General features: G+C 44.4%; 2 protein-coding genes across 2 annotated transcripts in view; one reads left to right on the forward strand and one right to left on the reverse strand.

Annotated features, from left to right (window-relative positions):
- The window catches only part of LOC145343750 (ovochymase-2), a 95,683-nt gene extending 81,826 nt beyond the window's left edge, over positions 1–13,857 (reverse strand). The window contains exon 1 of the mRNA XM_080190036.1: positions 13,708–13,857. The gene's annotated coding sequence lies outside the window, so the exon portion shown is untranslated. The remainder of the gene's footprint in view (positions 1–13,707) is intronic.
- Positions 9,530–17,353, forward strand: part of LOC145343753 (endoplasmic reticulum-Golgi intermediate compartment protein 2-like) — a 49,946-nt gene continuing 42,122 nt past the window's right edge. Inside the window, exon 1 of the mRNA XM_080190041.1 lies at positions 9,530–9,633. The gene's annotated coding sequence lies outside the window, so the exon portion shown is untranslated. The remainder of the gene's footprint in view (positions 9,634–17,353) is intronic.

Raw genomic sequence — 17,353 nt, forward strand, 5'->3', positions numbered from 1 at the left:
TGACTCCACATCTATGAACCTGTACCCCTAGATCTCTTTGTTCAATAACTCTCCCCAACACCCTACCATTAACTGAATAAGTCCTGCCCTGGTTTGGTCTATCAAAATGCATCACCTTGCATTTGTCTAAATTAAACTCCATCTACCTAGGATAACCAACAGTCTGGGCCCCCTTTCAGATCATGACCTCCAGCTGCTGGATATCGAATATCGTCTTAATGTTGCCCTGGAGTCTCCAGGAATGAAAAGTTAAACTTCTGGGCATGTCTGTGAGCAAATTCTAGCATAAAAATCAGAAGGGCATTAAAAACGTTTTTCTTTCCATTATCTTCAGAAACTTTCACTTGTCAGAAATAGAAACACGAGGCATGGAACGGATCAAACGTCATTTTATTGACAGGCAAGAATCATCCAATCAGGTGACAAAATGTCTGTTCCTTTTCCAATCAGCTGTGGGTAAGGAAGACCATTGGGATGGACGTATTGAGTGACCAGAGGCTCGAATGTGGGAACAGGGCAATTGGAGATGAGAGGGTCAAATGATGAAACCTCCAGGAATATGTCTAATCAGAATTATCAATGGCAACCCTCGAGTTTACACTTGGACAATAGTTTGTATCGACTTCTGAAACTGGTTCCGTTCTCCTCAGGAAATGATACTAAATGAAGAAACCTTACGTTTTGATTTGATTTGATTTATTATTGTCATATGTATTGGGATACATTGAAAAGTATTGTTTCTTGCATGCTATGCAGACAAAACACATCGTTCATATAGAGTACATAGCGGGGAAGGAAAGGATAGGGTGCAGAATATAGTGTTGCAGTCATAGCTGGGGTAGGGAGAAAGATCAGAACATTATTAGAAAGTTTAAAGGAGTTAGAGTTAAGTTTTAAGAACATAGAATGGGGTAAGAGATGGAATTAGAAAGTATGCTGGACAGCTCACAAGAAGTCACCTTGCTACAACACCATCATGTTTTTTGTCCATGAGGTGGGTGTGTGCCTTTCTCCTCAGCACCTTACTGTCCAGCTGTGAATAACAGCTATCAAGAAAAGAAGCTCAATAATTTCTATCTTCCTATTTTGAGTGTATCCTAACAGGATCAAATCATGAGTGTGATTGTCCTCTCAAAGGCAGAGCTCTCAAGTTTGTTGGCACTCACCAGATGTGGTTTCATTGGCTCAGGCCTGCCTACAGGAGGGAAGATGACCACGTGCATACCCAAGGCCTTTTTGAAGTGAGGTAACTGGATGGACAATCAGACATGAAAGATCTGTTTCACAGATGCTTACAGCTGTGACATGATTACATATTGGTTATTGCATCTGGGAGCCATTAGCTGTGAGTTGGCATCCGTCACCATGATGACCAGTGGCTACAGTGGCTTGGCAACAGATGCCAATGCTGCAAACAACCGTTCACAACAACACTTGGTAGCTTCACATGTGGAACTTGTGGCAGAACCTGCCATTCAAGGAATGGTCTCTTCAACCATCAGCAAAGATGTACCAATGTAGGGAAGGTGATAGCCCAGTGGTCTTATCGCTAGACTGTTAATCCAGAAATTCAGCGAACGTTCTGGGGACCCGGATTCGAATCCCGCCACGGCAGATGGTGGAATTTGAATTCAATCACAAATACCTGGAATTAAGAATCTACTGATGACCATAAAACCATTGGCGACTTCTGAAAAAGAACCCATCTGGTTCACAAATATACCTTAGGGAAGAAAATCTGCTGTCCATACCTGCTCTGGCCTACATGTGACTCCAGCAATGTGGTTGACTCTCAGCTGCCCTCTGAAGTGAGCCACTCAGTCCAAGGATGACTAGGAATGGGCAATAAATGCTGACAAGCCAACGACATCCATATTCCATGAGTGAATAAACAAATAATGAAGACATTGCATCTGAAATGGATTTGTTTGCAGTGTATTCGTAGGTGAAAGGAAAGAAAAGATTACCTGCAGGATTGAGAGGAAAATGTTCTCATGAATAGATAGATACACTGCGCTGTGATTTCCCTGCTTGATTTAACACAGCGCCAAATTGCATTTATATAGCACCTTTGACGCAGTAAAAGTTTGCAAGTTGCTTCACAGCTACATTATCAATCCAGATCTGACACTGAGCCAAAAAAGGACATATTAAGGTATTTGACCAAAAGCCTGGTCAAAAAGGAACATTGTGACGAAAACAGGGGAGGGAGTTCCAGAGATCAGAGTTCAGCCACTAATGGTGGAGAAATGGAAATCGAGAATGCATTGTGGAGGATCAGATTCGGAGGAATGCAGGGATTTCAGAGGGTTATGGCGCTGGAGGAAATTACGGGGTGGGGGAGGGATTTGAAACTGTGGTTGAAAATGTTCAAATCGCTGCATTGCCAGATGTAAGAAGGACGTCTGAGAGATGATACGTTACGATGAATTACTTTAAAATTTGTTAGCACGGCATCTCGACTCAAAACATCAAAACAGTCTGAGAAAGGTGATGAGCAGAATGGGAAGCTAGTGAAATAATAGAAGATTTTTGAGATGCTATTGCGGTGATTCACCTGTTGGTGGAGGCTTGTTAGATCCGTCCCCTGCTATGACCAGTCTTTCAGGGAAAGGCTGTTCTATGCACTCACACCCTGTCATGCCTTTTGTGAACTCTTGTTTTAATCCTTGCATAAAATATTTAATAGCTTTGCGTCGGGAAATTGTGAAATTCTTTTATCCAAGCTGCAATAGTCACTGGCTCAAGTTTGAGCTGTTTACTTCATGCAGACAATAAAACTTTTGTTCCTTTGCAACTCACCCATCTTTACCCATTTCCAAACCTCAATAAAAACCATTCTTGTATACAGACATTTCACAGTTGCCCTGTGACTGTAGAGACAGTTATTGTGTTACACACTACAGGACCAACTGACACTATAAACAGTTCCTTTTCCTCAGCACTGCTTCAATCCTTTTCGTAATCATTTTCTTAGAAATCTCAGACTCGACAGATGCAAATCTCAAGATGCAATGTATCATCCTGTCTCCCACTTCCCTTTTACTTCAAAATAGAACCATAGAAAATTACAGCTCAGAAACAAGCCTTTTGGCCCTTCTTGTCTGTGCCGAACCATTTTTTGCCTAGTCCCACTGACCTGCACTTGGACCATATCCCTCCACACCCCTCTCATCCATGAACCCGTCCAAGCTTTTCTTAAATGTTAAAAGCGACCCTGCATTTACCACTTTATCCGGCAACTCATTCCATACTCCCACCACTCTCTGTGTGAAGAGTCCCCCCCTAATATTCCCTTTAAACTTTTCTCCTTTCACCCTTAACCCATGCCCTCTAGTTTTTTTCTCCCCTAGCCTCAGTGGAAAAAGCCTGCTTGCATTCACTCTATCTATACCCATCAAAATCTTATACACTTCTATCAAATCTCCCCTCATTCTTCTACGCTCCAGGGAATAAAGTCCTAACCTATTCAATCTCTCTCTGTAACTCAGCTTCTCAAGTCCCAGCAACATCCTTGTGAACCTTGTCTGCACTCTTTCAACCTTATTTACACCCTTCCTGTAACTAAGTGACCAAAACTGTACACAATACTTTAAATTCGGCCTCACCAATGCCTTATATAACCTTACCATAACACTGCAACTTTTATACTCGATACTCTGACTTATAAAGGCCAACGTACCAAAAGCACTGTTTACGACCCTATCCACCTATGATGTCACTTTTAGGGAATTCTGTACCTGCATTCCGAGATCCCTCTGTTCAACTGCACTCTTCAGAGTCCTACCATTTAGCCTGTACGTTCTACTTTGGTTTGTCCTTCCAAAGTGCAATACCTCACACTTGTCTACGTTAAATTCCATTTGCCATTTTTCAGCCCATTTTTCTAGTTGGACCAAGTCCCTCTGCAAGCTTTGAAAACCTTCCTCACTGTCCACTATACCTCCAATCTTTGTATCATCAGCAAATTTCCTGATCCAATTTACCACATTATCATCCAGATCATTGATAGAGATGACAAATAACAATGGACCCAACACCGATCCCTGCAGCACTCCACTAGTCACAGGCCTCCACTCAGAGAAGCAATCCTCCACAACCACTCCCTGGCTTCTTCCATTGAGCCAGTGTGTAATTCAATTTACAACCTTCCCATCTATACCTAGCAACTGAACCTTCCTAACTAACCTCCCATGAGGGACCTTGTCAAAGGCCTTGCTGAAATCCAGCTAGACAACATCCACCACCTTCCCTTCATCCACTTTCCTGGTGACCTCCTCGAAAAACTCTAATAGATTGGTCAAACATGACCTACCACACACAAAGCCACGTTGACTCTCCATAATAAGTCCCTTTCTATCCAAATATTTGTAGATCCTACCCCTTATCACACCTTCCAATAACTTGCCAACCACCGACGTCAAACTTATTGGCCTGTAATTTCCCGGATTTCTTTTGGAACCTTTTTTAAACAACGGAACAACATGAGCCACCCTCCAATCATCTGGCACCTCCCCTGTGAATATTGACATTTTAAATATGTCTGCCAGGGCCCCTGCAAGTTCAACACTAGCCTCCCTCAAGGTCCGTGGGAATACCTTGTCCGGCTCTGGGGATTTATCCACTCTGATTTGCCTCAAGACAGCCAGCATCTCCTCCTCTTTAATCTGTAAAGCTTCCATGACCTCCCTACCTGTTTGCCCAATTTCTGGAGACGTAACAAATCCTCAAACATAATTTTTTTTATTCATTTGTGGGACATGGGTTGCTGGCTGGTCAGCATTTATAGCCCATCCCTCAGGATCAGTTGAGAGTCAACCACGTTAGAGAGCAGAGAGATTCTTCCCGCTTAGAAAGGATAGCAGAACTAGAAGGCATAGCCTCAAAATAAGGTGGGGGGGCGTTTTAGATCAGAATTGAGGAGGAACTTCTTCACTCAAAGGGTGGTGAGTCTCTGGAATTCTCTGCCCATTGAAGTGGTGGAGGCTACCTCGCTGAATATATTTAAGTCACGGGTAGATAGGTTTCTGATAGACCAGGGAATAAAGGGTTATGGGGAGAAAGTGGGAAAGTGGGACTGATCCACTTCAGATCAGCCATGATCTTGTTGAATGGCGGGGCAGGCTCGAAGGGCTAGATGGCCTACTCCTGCTCTTATTTCTTATGTTCTTATGTTATTACATTGCTGCGGCTCTGAAGTCACATGTATGCCAAACCAGGTAAGGACGGCAGATTTCCTTCCCTAAAGGGGCTTAGTGAACCAGATGGGTTTTTCCGACAATTGACAGTGGTTTTATGGTCGAAAGTAGATCTTAATTCCAGATTTTTTTCATTGAATTCAAATTCCACCAGCTACCATGGCAGAATTTCAGCCCAGGTCCCCAGAACTTTAGCTGAGTTTCTGGATTAATAGTCTAGCAATAATACCACTAGGCCACACCTCCCCTAAGTGATGAGATTGCCAAAACCCAAATCTCCTGCAGCTTCCAGAGCTGGATTCTCCAACCACACTCACAACCGGGATTCTCCCATCTCGCTGTCGTGAATGGACCTCCCATCCATTGACTCAGTCTACACTTCCCGCTGCCTCAGCAAAGCAGCCAGCATAATTAAGGACCCCACACACCCTGGACATTCTCTTTTCCACCTTCTATCTTCGGGAAAAAGATACAAAAGTCTGAGGGCATGTTCCAATCGACTCAAGAGCAGCTTCTTCCTTGCTGCTGTCAGACTTTTGAATGGACCTACCTCACATGAATTTGATCTTTCTCTACACCCTAGCTATGACTATAACGCTACATTCTGCACTCTCTCGCTTCCTTCTCTATGAACGGTGTGTCTTGTCTGTATAGCATGCAAGGAACAATACTTTTCACTGTATGTTAATATGTGTGACAATAATAAATCAAAAAGAAATCAAAAATCAAATCAGGACATTTGGCTGAGCGTCAGGTTCTCCGTTCTCACTGACAAGAGGTGGTGGCAGAGTGTGAACATCCAGAGAATTCCAGCACCTGTTTAAATCTTTTCAGTCAGATTTGCATGGTATCTTACACTGTTAATCCAGGCAGTATTTTAAATGTTAAAAAGAAAATATTAGTCTTTGTAAGTTGATTTTTCACCAACTCTCTCCTTCTCACTAAAGTTTTTTTTAAATTTATTTATTTGTCACAGATAGGGCTTACATTAACACTGCAATGAAGTTACTATGAAATTGCCCTAAACATCACAATCTGGCACATCTTCAAGTACACTGACGGAGAATTTAGCATGGCCAATCCATCTAACCCGCACATCTTTGGACTATGGGAGGAAACCGGAGCGCCCGGAGGAAATCCATGCAGACATGGAGAGAGCGTGCAGACTCCACACAGTGACCCAATCCAGGAGTTGAACGCGGGCCCCTGACACTGTAAGGCAGCAGTGCTAACCATTGGGCCACTGTGCCTCCCTTTGTTCCCGTTATAGCTCATCTACTGCTAAAACGCTCATCCAAGCCTTTGTTACCCCCACAAACCTGACTATCCCAATGGCCCCCATCCCTCCCCAGCCTGCTTGCATCCTCTATAACCTTCAGCACTTCCAAAGGTCTGCCACCTAAATCCTATCTCTCACCTGGTCCCCGTTGCCCATGATTCCAGCGATTGCTAATCTATATCGTCTCTCTGTCCACCCAATGCTTTGAATTTAAAAACAACATCCTTAAGCTTAAACCAACATTCCATGATTTATCCCTGTCCTTATATCCCGAGGCATGGTACATTGAGAAGATGATGCAAGCACTACGATAATGGATGAATGAACACCTCTTGACAATGACCAGGCAGGAGTGTTCCCTTCCAGTCGGCGAGCACTTCAGCAGTCATGGACTTTCAGCCTCTGATCTTCTCCAAGGCAGTCTTCACAACACACGACAACGCAGAATCGCTGAGCAGAAGCTGATAGCCAAGTTCTGCACACGAGGACGGCCTCAACTTGGGTTCATGTCACACTATCTGTAACCCCCATGACTTACCTAGCCTTGCAAAATCTCACTAACTGTCCTGGCTGGAGGCATTACACATCTCTTTAACTTGTGCTTAACCCTCTCTCCACTCATGTTCTCTGTACCTTTAAGACTTGATTACTTGTAAAGACTCACATTCTAACTACGATCTTGTAAATTGAGTTTGTGTCTATATAATGCCCTGTTTGTGAACACAACTCCTCACTCACTTGATGAAAGAGCAGCGCTCCGAAAGCTTGTGCTGCCAGATAAACCTGTTGGACTTTAACCTGATATTGTGAGACTTGTTAGTTATATCCTCCACAAACTCTACAGTCCTTTGGATTATCTGCGATTCTCCAAATCTGATCACTTGCTTTCATCTGTCTTGGTATACAGTATAAGAACAAGGAAGTAATATTGGAGTTGTACATAGAGTTGGTTAGGTCACAGCTGGAAAACTGTGTGCAGTTCTGGTCACCTCAAATTAGGAAGGATGTAATAACAGAGTGGAGATTCACCAGAATGTTGCCTGGGATGGAGTATTTGATCTATAAGGAAAGATTGGATTGTTTTCTTTAGAGCAGAGAAGACGGAGGGGGGATATGATTAAGGTGTATAAGATTATGAAGGGTATGGACAAAGTAGGGAGCAGCTGTTCCCCTTGGATAAGGGATCGATGACAAGGGGGAATAGTTTTAGGGTAAGGGGCAAGAGATTCAGAGGGTATCTGGAAAAAATATGTTTTCACTCAGAGGGTAGTGAGAATCTAGAATGCACTGCTTGGGAAAGTAGTGGAGGCTGGAAGCTTTACACCCATTAAAAAATATTTGGTCTGAGCACTTGAAATATCATAATATTCAGAGATATGGAACAAGTGCTGGAAAATGGGAGCACTTGTGGTAGATATTGTCAGTACAGACTCAATGGGCTGAAGGGTGTTTTCTGCACTGTATGACTCTATGGCCAGAACTCTATCACCTCGCCCACCACAAAATCGGCGCATTTGAGAGGCCGATAACAGAAATTTCCGTTGACCTCAGGCGGGAATTTCCAGTCTCGCCTGAGCGGGGCTGTAAAACCCTGCTCTATAGCTCCAGTTGATATTGCTTTCATCTGTTGGAATACTCTATTTTGAATTTCCCCCCTTAAACCTCTGTCTGTCTATTCCACTTCTCTTATTTGAGATACTCTTTAACACCTACCTCTTTAACTAACCTTTTGGCCATGTGGCATGGTGGCACAATGGTTAGCACTGGTGCCTCAAAGTATCAGGGACCTGGGTTCAATTCCCAGCTTGGGTAACTGTCCGTGTGGAGTCTGCACCTTCGCCCTGTGCCTGTGTGGGTTTCCTCCTGCTGCCCCAGTTTCCTCCCACAGACTGAAAGACATGCTGGTTAGGTGCATTGGCCGTGCTAAATTCCCCCTCGGTGCACCCGAACAGGCTCTAATGCGTGGGATTTTCACAGTAACTTCATTACAGTGTTAATGTAAGCCTGCTAGTGACACTAATAAATTAACTTTTAAACTAAATCTGCCCTAATGTTTCCTTATTTCACTCAATGATAAACTGTGTTTGATAATTGCCTCAGTGAATCACAGTAATGGTGATATAAGAATGCAAGCTGTTGTTGAAGGCATTAACAGTACTGTGAAGCTGTAATGGAAGGAGTCACGTCAGTGAGAGTGAGTGCACAATGTTCAATTGTTCCATATAGATCTATTATGGCATTTGATACAAGAGGAATGTGAAATGGGGAAATGTGTGACTGTTTGTATGAATTATATCCCCTCTATCACGCCTTTATGCTCCTGGAATTCAATCTAGCTCTGAACCAAAAAGTGCCTAGAGATTCCTGCTCCAGCCCTAACAAAGAGTTTTGCTCTCCCTCTCTGGATGATGAATATTATTATCATGACCCTCAGGCTTATCAGATATTAAAATCTGATACTGCATCTCAGTATCTGCAGTGGGAAAACAGAGTCTTTGCATTTTAACTCTTTGGCTGCCTGCAGATCCAGGAAGTCTCCTTCCTCTCTGAGTCAGTGAGTTTTATTTGTTTTCAACACCTATCGTGTATGACTACACTACAGTGATAGCAGAGGAGGGAGTACTGCACTGTCAGAGGTGCTGTCTTTCAGATGAGACCTAGCCCTACCTACCCACTCAGGTGGGTATAAATGCTCACAGGAAGAATTCCGGGGCCATTCCTAGTTCTTATATTCTTATGATCCAGCCAATGTTTATCCTTCCACCAATATCATTAAAAAACAAATTATTTGATCATTTATCAGACTGCTTTTTGTTGGAGCTTGCCATGTGCAAATTGGTTGCCACATTTCCAACATTACAATAGCAAGTGCACTTTAAAATTGACTTCATTGGCAGTAAAGTACTTTCAGATGCCCTGAGGTGATGAAATATAAAGCTTTCTTTCTTTTAGTGACAAGGCAGAAAGGGAATACTTTACAGAGCTGACTGAGATCTCGGTATTCTTGGATCTGGAAGCACTGTTCTGTTGGCTAGAGCGAGCCTCTGAGTCATCCTCCCAAATATAATCTTGTTTTCAGGGGTCACACTGACAGGTCTGGCACCCAACCCGTTTCCACGGGGACAGCTTCATGTTTGGAAATCAAGCTTCACGATGGTAAGTCATTGCTACGCTCGATCTGAACTGGCTTTCACAGGTGCACCAGTTCAGAGCAGTCAGGCCGTTTTATGTTCCTGCGATGTTTTTGATTGTGAAATTCAGTAATATCTGTGTTAGATGTCCTGGGGAGTTGCACGTTGGATAACAAGGGCAGTTAAAGATTAACAATTGAACCAAGATATGCCAAGCCACTCCTCAAAGTTACAAAGTCATAGGGCGAGATTTTCCCACCAGTGGTGAGCCCCCACCAGGTGTTCCCCGGCAGCCAAGGGTGCACACAATGGGAAATCCAGTTGACAGCGGCGGGACTGGAAGATCCTTTCACCGGCCAGTGGTGGGCTGCCTCCGCCACCACAATACACACTGCAGCAGGCAGAAAATCTCTCCCATCGAGTCATTTCAGCGCAGAGTGAGACCATTCAGCCCATCAAGCCCATCAACTCTTTGTAGACCAATCTGCTCTATCCCGTTCTCCCACTCCATCCTGATAGCTCTAACTTTTTTTCCTTCAAATGCCAATCCAATTTCCTTCTGAAATTATCGAAGGTCTCTGCTTCCTCCAGCCTCATAGGCAACAAGTTCTAGGTTATAACCACTCACCGTAATTAAATCTTCTTCCTCACTACTTCCCTCCATTGCTTGCACAAAACCTTAAATCTGTCCTTGTGATATCAGCCACTAGGAACAGTGTTGTTTTTAAGTCTACTGTATCCAAACCTCTCACTATCTTGAACACATCTCTTAAATCTCTCCTCAATTTTCTTTGCAAGGAGAACAGCCCCACCTTCTCCAACCTAACCTGGTCTAAAATTCCTTATCACAGGTATCAGTCTGGTAAATCTTCTCTGCACCCTCTAGAGGATACTCACATTTTCCTAAAGATTTGAATGAGACGTAATACTCCCTCATGGCCTAACCAGACCTTTATACACGTTCAGCCTAACTTGCCACTTCCTAAGATCTTTGCACACATGAACCCCCATTTTCTTTTGTCCCTTTAGAACATTTGTCTTTTGTTCATGGGATTCGGGCATCTCTGACTGGGCCAGCACTTATTGCCCATCCCCAAGGCATTTTAGAGTTGACTACATTGCTGAGGGTCTGGAGTCACATGTAGGCCAGACCAGGTAAGGACAGCACATTTCCTTCCCTAAAGGACGTTAGTGAACCCAGATGGGTTTTTACGACAATTGACAATGGTTTTATAGTCACTATTATGCTCATATCAACAGATTTTTATTTAATTCAGATTTCATCATCTGCCATGGTAGGATTCGAACCTCTCCCTAGAATATTATCTTGCATGTCTGGATTATTATTGCAGCAGTGATATCACTAAGCCACTGCCTCCCCATTGCCTTTCCTTATTCCTTCTACCAAAATGCATCAACTCATGCCTCTCTGCCACTTGTCCTGCCCACCCATGTTTATCTATGTCTTTTGCAGTCGATTGGTCTTGTCTTCACTGTCACCTGCACCTCCAAATTTGGTATCATTATCAAATTTTGATATTTTTCTTTGTTTACCAATATTTAAGTCATTGGTTGCATGGTGGCACAGTTGTTAGCATTGCTGTCTCATAGGACCAGGGACCCAGGTTCAATTCAGGCCTTGGGTGACTGTGTGGAGTTTGCAAGATCTCCTCGTGTTTTCATGGGTTTCCTCTGGGTGCTACGGTTTCCTCCCACCAACCAAAGATCTGGAAGTTAGGTCAATTGGCAATGTTAAATTGTCCATTAGTAGCCAAATATGTGTAGATTAGATGGATTGGCTTGGTAACTGTGTGTGGGGATAGGGTGAGGGAGACGGCCTGGATAAGGTACTGTGTCTAGAGAATCAGTGCAGATTTGATGTGTCAAATGGCCTCCTTCTGCACTGTAGGGATTCTGTGATTATAAAAGCTGTGGTAGGAACATTGACCCTCATAGAAATCCACTGTCTCCCATCGTCCAGTCTGAATAACAACCACTGGACATGATTTTGTTCTGAAATAAAATTTCATTCTGCCGATTTCATGAGTCTTGAATTTTTTAATTGGCGTTTTTTGCAGTACTTTGCCAAGGAGGGAAAGTTTACCTTTGTCATAATCCCACAGGGTGTAATTTTGTTACTTCGGTAAGGACCACTTCAGTAGTGTGGAAGAAAGCTGATTGGAGGGATTCAAATGTGAAGTTCAGAGGAGAGATTTAGTAGGTGACAACATGTTGGAGGACTTTGCAGAAGAAAGGGAGTTTGGTAAATGAAGTGTAGTCACTTGGACAATGGGGTCAAGTTTCCATTTCTGTGAGGAGAGGTATGACAATGGCAGATTCGAAGGGAAGAGTGACAAGAAAGAGAACCATTTAAAATATGAGGCAACGTGGGGGCAGCATGGTGACACACAGCTGCCTCACAGCACTAGGGACCTGGGATCAATTCCTGCTTGGGTCACTGTCTGTTTGGAGTCTACACATTCTCCCCATGTCTGTGTGGGTTTTTTCCAGGCGCTCAGTTTCCTCCCACAGTCCAAAAGACGTTCTGATTAGTTGCATTGGCCATGCTAAACACTCCCTCAGTGTGCCCGAACAGGCGCCGGAGTGTGGCGATTGTGGGATTTTCAGAGTAACTTCATTGCAGTGTTAATATAAGCCTACTTGTGATGCTAATAAATAAACTCAACGCAACTCAGACAGGAAGTTGGGGGATTAGTGGGAATGGAATCGAGGGAACAAGAGGTGGGCCTCATGATAGCCCTGAAGGGTGTAGGAAAAAAGCTAGAGAAAGATGTGTGTTCAGAGGTAGTGCGGGGTAAGCATTATAGGAAGCTTTCTCAGTGGGGACTAGAGGAAGGGAGGACCACAGCAGAGGCAGCTGACCAGAATGAAATGAAACTCATCAGCTCCTTGCACTTATTGGTGAAGGTGAAGGAGAGAAAGGTTTAGGAAGATGGTTTGTAACAGGGAAAAGAAGCTGGGAATTACCTTTACATTCCCGAATGAGCATACGAAAGGGCTTTGAAAACCTGCTGAAGTAACAACACATCCGGCATAAATTCATAGAATACTACAGTGCAGAAAGAGACCCTTTGGCCCATCGAGTCTGCACCGGACACAATCCCACCCAGACCCTACCCCTGTATTCCTACATATTATACCCACTAATCCCTCTAACCTATGCATCCCTGGACAATAAGGGGTAATTTCTTAGCATGGCCAATCAACCTAATCCGCACATCTTTGGACTGTAGGAGGAAACCCACGCAGACATGAGGAGAATGTGCAAACTCCACACAGGCAGTGACCCGACCAGGAATCAAACCCAGGACCCTAGAGCTGTGAAGCAGCAGTACTAACCACTGTGCTACCGTGCTGCCTGGAAGCAGAGTGAGATTGTGCAGCATCAGAAGGGCTATCTCTGGGATTGGGTTTGCCAACAACTTGCGAATGTAAAAGTCTCGGTTAAACTGTACTGCTGACTTAAAACTAGAAACTCTTAGAATGGGAAGCAATTGGCTGAAGCAGCTATATTGCAAACTATGCAACATTTTGTTCAGTAGGGTCCCTCTATAATATTCTCTTAGAGTGTCTGGGAATCTGGAAGAGAGTAACCCCAGTATGCCAACATGCTCCTGATGCCATTTGCTTCAATGTGACAGCTACATCCCTGAATTTTAAAGTTGGCAGCTTCATGTTCAAACCCTTCCATGGCCTCACCCTATAACTTCCTCCAACCCTATTACCCTCCAAAATATTTGCGTTGTCCCAATCCTGGCCTCCTTTGCACCCTCTTCACTCCACCATGGGTTGCCATGCCTTTAACTGTTTAGGCGCTAAATCAGGGATTTCCTCCCTAAAGCTTTGCCTCACTGTCTCTCTCCACTCTGTAAAATTTACCTTCTTTGACAAAGCTTTTGGTCACCAGTATTAGCATTCTTTATGTGGCTCACTGTCAAATTTGATCTGATAAATTGCACCTCAATGACTCTGACCTATGAGGCATCTTGCGACATTTCACTTTTTTTAAAGGTGTCACATGAATGCAAACCATTATGGTTGAGATTGTGTTAAATGTCTGAGTGAGCTAGACCCTTACCTGACTCCAGAGCAAAGCAGAGTGGGCCTACACTCCACACGGAACCTCAGCTCTCCTCCCTCCTGCAGGAAAATTGGTCCAATGCAGCTGGCTGCACCTTAAACCCATATTTGTTCTTGTACCAAATTGCCAAACCTTAACCCGCTCACACTTTTCACACACTGTGTTTCACAGATAAAGATTCTTTATAGTATGCTGGAAAAATACAAAGGTTACTTTGTCACGCCCTTGGCAAATGTGCAGCGCTGAAACTCTGTAACTTCAGGAATTCATTTCAGCCACATTCCCTTTTACAATCTCCCTGAGGCTCCCCGTGTTCTGTTTTCTTTAATAAGAACACAGTTAATAAAAATTGATTTTTGTCTTACTTTTATTTCGATGGCAATCAATGATAGCACAATGGGAACTGTGTGTCCCCCTACTCTCTTGTCGAACTTCTGTCCTCTCCAGTTCAATTTCTTTATTTGTCTCCATGCTCATGATAAGTTGTCACCGTATTTCATCACTCTAAATTATCAGATCCTACTCTCCCGGATGTGGAAACGAAGTGGCCTTAAAATTTACTCTGCAGCCTTTAACAGGGGGAGGTTAGCCAGTGAAGTGAAAGTTTGCGGCTTTTCTACTTGGGCGTCCTGAGTGCTGGGTGCAGCTCCCTGAAACAAGGCGGTATCTGGGATTTAGAGACAGGGCCAAGCAGCAAGGAGGCGACAGGAGACTTCAGTGGACGACTTCAGAGGAGATGAGGAGAAGGTTCATCAGGAAAGTGTCCCCCAGCATCATCAAAGAGTTGGATGCCTTCCCGAAAGTTCCTGACGCGTGCGTCCAGACCTCCATCAGCGGAGGCACAGGTGACCTGTCACTTTACCGGGCAACTTTACAATTCAAAATACTTAGCATTTCCTTGATGATTACACATCGAAAGTGCTTCATCGGTTATAAAGGGATTTGGGGTCTCCTAGAGTCATGAATGGCACTTAATGCGAATCATTCATTCTTTTTTCATCAAAGGCATCACAAGATTTTAAATGGAGAGGGAAGTTAAAGACAGAAAGAAAGAAAGTTGGGTAGATGGACAGATATGTATGCACATTGCTAGATAAGGTGGAATTTTCCCTAAAAGAAATGAAGTGCTCGAACAGTGAGGATACCAGAGCACTTGGTCAGTCAGGTACCTTCCTCACCGGAATTGTCCCACACTCAGTCTCTTTTTGAAGAGTGGTGAGTTGCATGCCAGTAGTGAGGGGCACAGTGTTTAAGCACGCCGGTGAGCCTGACTGCAATGTTCCAGTGCCCGTTTGCAAGCGGCCAGTGTACTGGAAATGTCCGACCTCCTCTCATAGACATCAGGAAATCCCCCATCCCCTCCCCAACATGGGTTGGTGGCATTGGGGCCTTCTGGATGGGTCCCCCTGCATGACACCCAACAGGCCCCGTCCATCATGACCGCCGACATGCCTCATCATCAGGATCCCAACATACCTCTCATCATGACACCTTTCATGATCCACCCCTGCATGCCCCCCTTATATGATCATCTCTGCATAGACCGCACCCCTCCCCCCCATCTCTTAGCCTCCCACCTGCATAACCCCCTGTTAAAACCCCAATTCAGACCCGTCCCACTTGGCACTGCCCCTGGCTCACTGGTAGTGCCCAACTTGCACTGCCAGGTTGTCCAGTGGGCACTGCCCAATGGGTACTGCCCAGCCAAACCCCCAAACACCCAGGGATTTCAATAGTCTCCAAGCCCCTTGGTGTAACCATCACACACCCCAAGTCTCTGCTAGTAGAAACCGGTACCGGTTCACGCTCGTGTGATGTCCCATTGGAGAGGTGGGAACATTCCGGAAGTAGGGGAACGATCGTGTGACAAACTCACTGATGGGATTGGAATCCAGTCAAGCTCGTTCTATCGGCTTCACATCCCTTGTGGGCACGGTCCGATTTGTAGAAAGGGAACAGGGCGATTGCAAATTGTTTGGCACTGGGCACGGAACCAATTTTTAGATGCACGTGGTATTTTCCAGGATCAGCGCAATCTGTGCCAGGCCCGGTGAGATCAGAAAATCGCCCCGTAATCTTTAAATATAGCCAGTGCTATAATGAAGGAAATAGCAGTTTACTCTTGGCACCTCACTCTCCGACAGTCAGTAATGACACCTCAGTTGGTTATAGTCATATGCATTCAGTCATCAGTACCTTCAGAGATTAAACATTGCCAGTGCAATTATATTAAATGTCTCTGGAACTGAGTTTGCCAACAACTTGTGAATGTAAAAGTCTCAGGTAAACTGCACTGCTGACTTGAGTCCTTAGAGTGGGAAGCAATTAGCTGAAAGAGCCAAACTGCAGGCTATGCAATATTTTGTTCAGCAGAGTCCCTCCACAACATTCCCCATCAGCAGCACATGGTTAGCAAAGAGCTGTTTTGTCACAATGTTTTAAAAAAAATCAATAGCAAGTTTATAAAGGTGCCCATATATAGTTGTCTCAGCACACTCACCTCTGACAAAGATGAGCAGCACAGTGAACATAGTGGTTAGCACTGCTGTCTCATAACGCCAGGGACCCAGGTTCGAATGCCAGCTTGGCTCACTGCCTGCGTGGAGCTTTCACATTCTCCTCATGTCTGCATGGGTTTCCTCCGGGTGCTCCGGTTTCCTCCCACAGTCCAAAGATGTGCGGGTTAGGTGGATTGTCCATGCTAAATTGCCCCTTAGTATTAGGGGATCTAGCTAGGGTAAATGCATGGGGTTATGGGGATATGTGGGATTGTGGTCGGTGGGCTGAATGGTCTCCTTCTGCATCGTAAGATTCTGTGGTTGTTGCTCAAGCCCCACTCTAGATACTTGAGCACAAAATCCAGAGTGACAATTCTGATGCAGGACAGAATGGGGCTGTGCCGTCAGAGGTGGTCTCGTCTGCTCTACTTGATGGGATGTAAAGAATCCACTTGACACTATTTTGAAGCAGGACAGAGATGTTCTCCCTGGTGTTCTGACTGATATTGATCCTGATCCTAACAGCTTTGAAGAAGGCTACATTGATAGGATACTGCAGGGATCCTAAATACAGTATGGAAGGTTGAAATCAAAAAGGAAATTAGGAAAATGAAAAGAGGACGTAGAATCCCCACAGTGCAGAAGGACGCCATTTGGCTCATCGAGCCCACACTGGCAATAATCCCACTGAGGCCCTATCCCCATAACCCCACGTATTTACCTCACTAGTCCCCCCGATACTAAGGAGCAATTTACCATGGCCAATCAACCTAACTTGTACATCTCTGAACTGTGGGAGGAAACTGGAGAAACTCCACATAGACAGTCACCCAAGGTAGCAACTGAACCCGGGTCCCTGATGCTGTGAGGCAACGGCACTAGCCACTATGCCACCATGTTGCCCATGAAAGAATATTGGAAAGCAAAATCAAGAAGAATGCAAAAATTCTCTATCAATGCATTAAGGATAAGAAGATAATTAAGAGAAGAGCAGGGCCCATAAAATACCAAAAAGGTAATGTTGTGTGGATGCAGAGGATGTGGGTATGATTCTAATGAATATTTTGTGCCTGTCTTCACAAAAGAGGGGGATAATGCTGACACTGTAGTTAAGAAGGAGGAGTGTGAAATACTGCTTCAATTCT

This window comes from Carcharhinus amblyrhynchos, chromosome 6, assembly GCF_965287045.1.
Source record: "Carcharhinus amblyrhynchos chromosome 6, sCarAmb.v2.hapA, whole genome shotgun sequence".
Taxonomy (NCBI): Eukaryota; Metazoa; Chordata; class Chondrichthyes; order Carcharhiniformes; family Carcharhinidae; genus Carcharhinus; species Carcharhinus amblyrhynchos.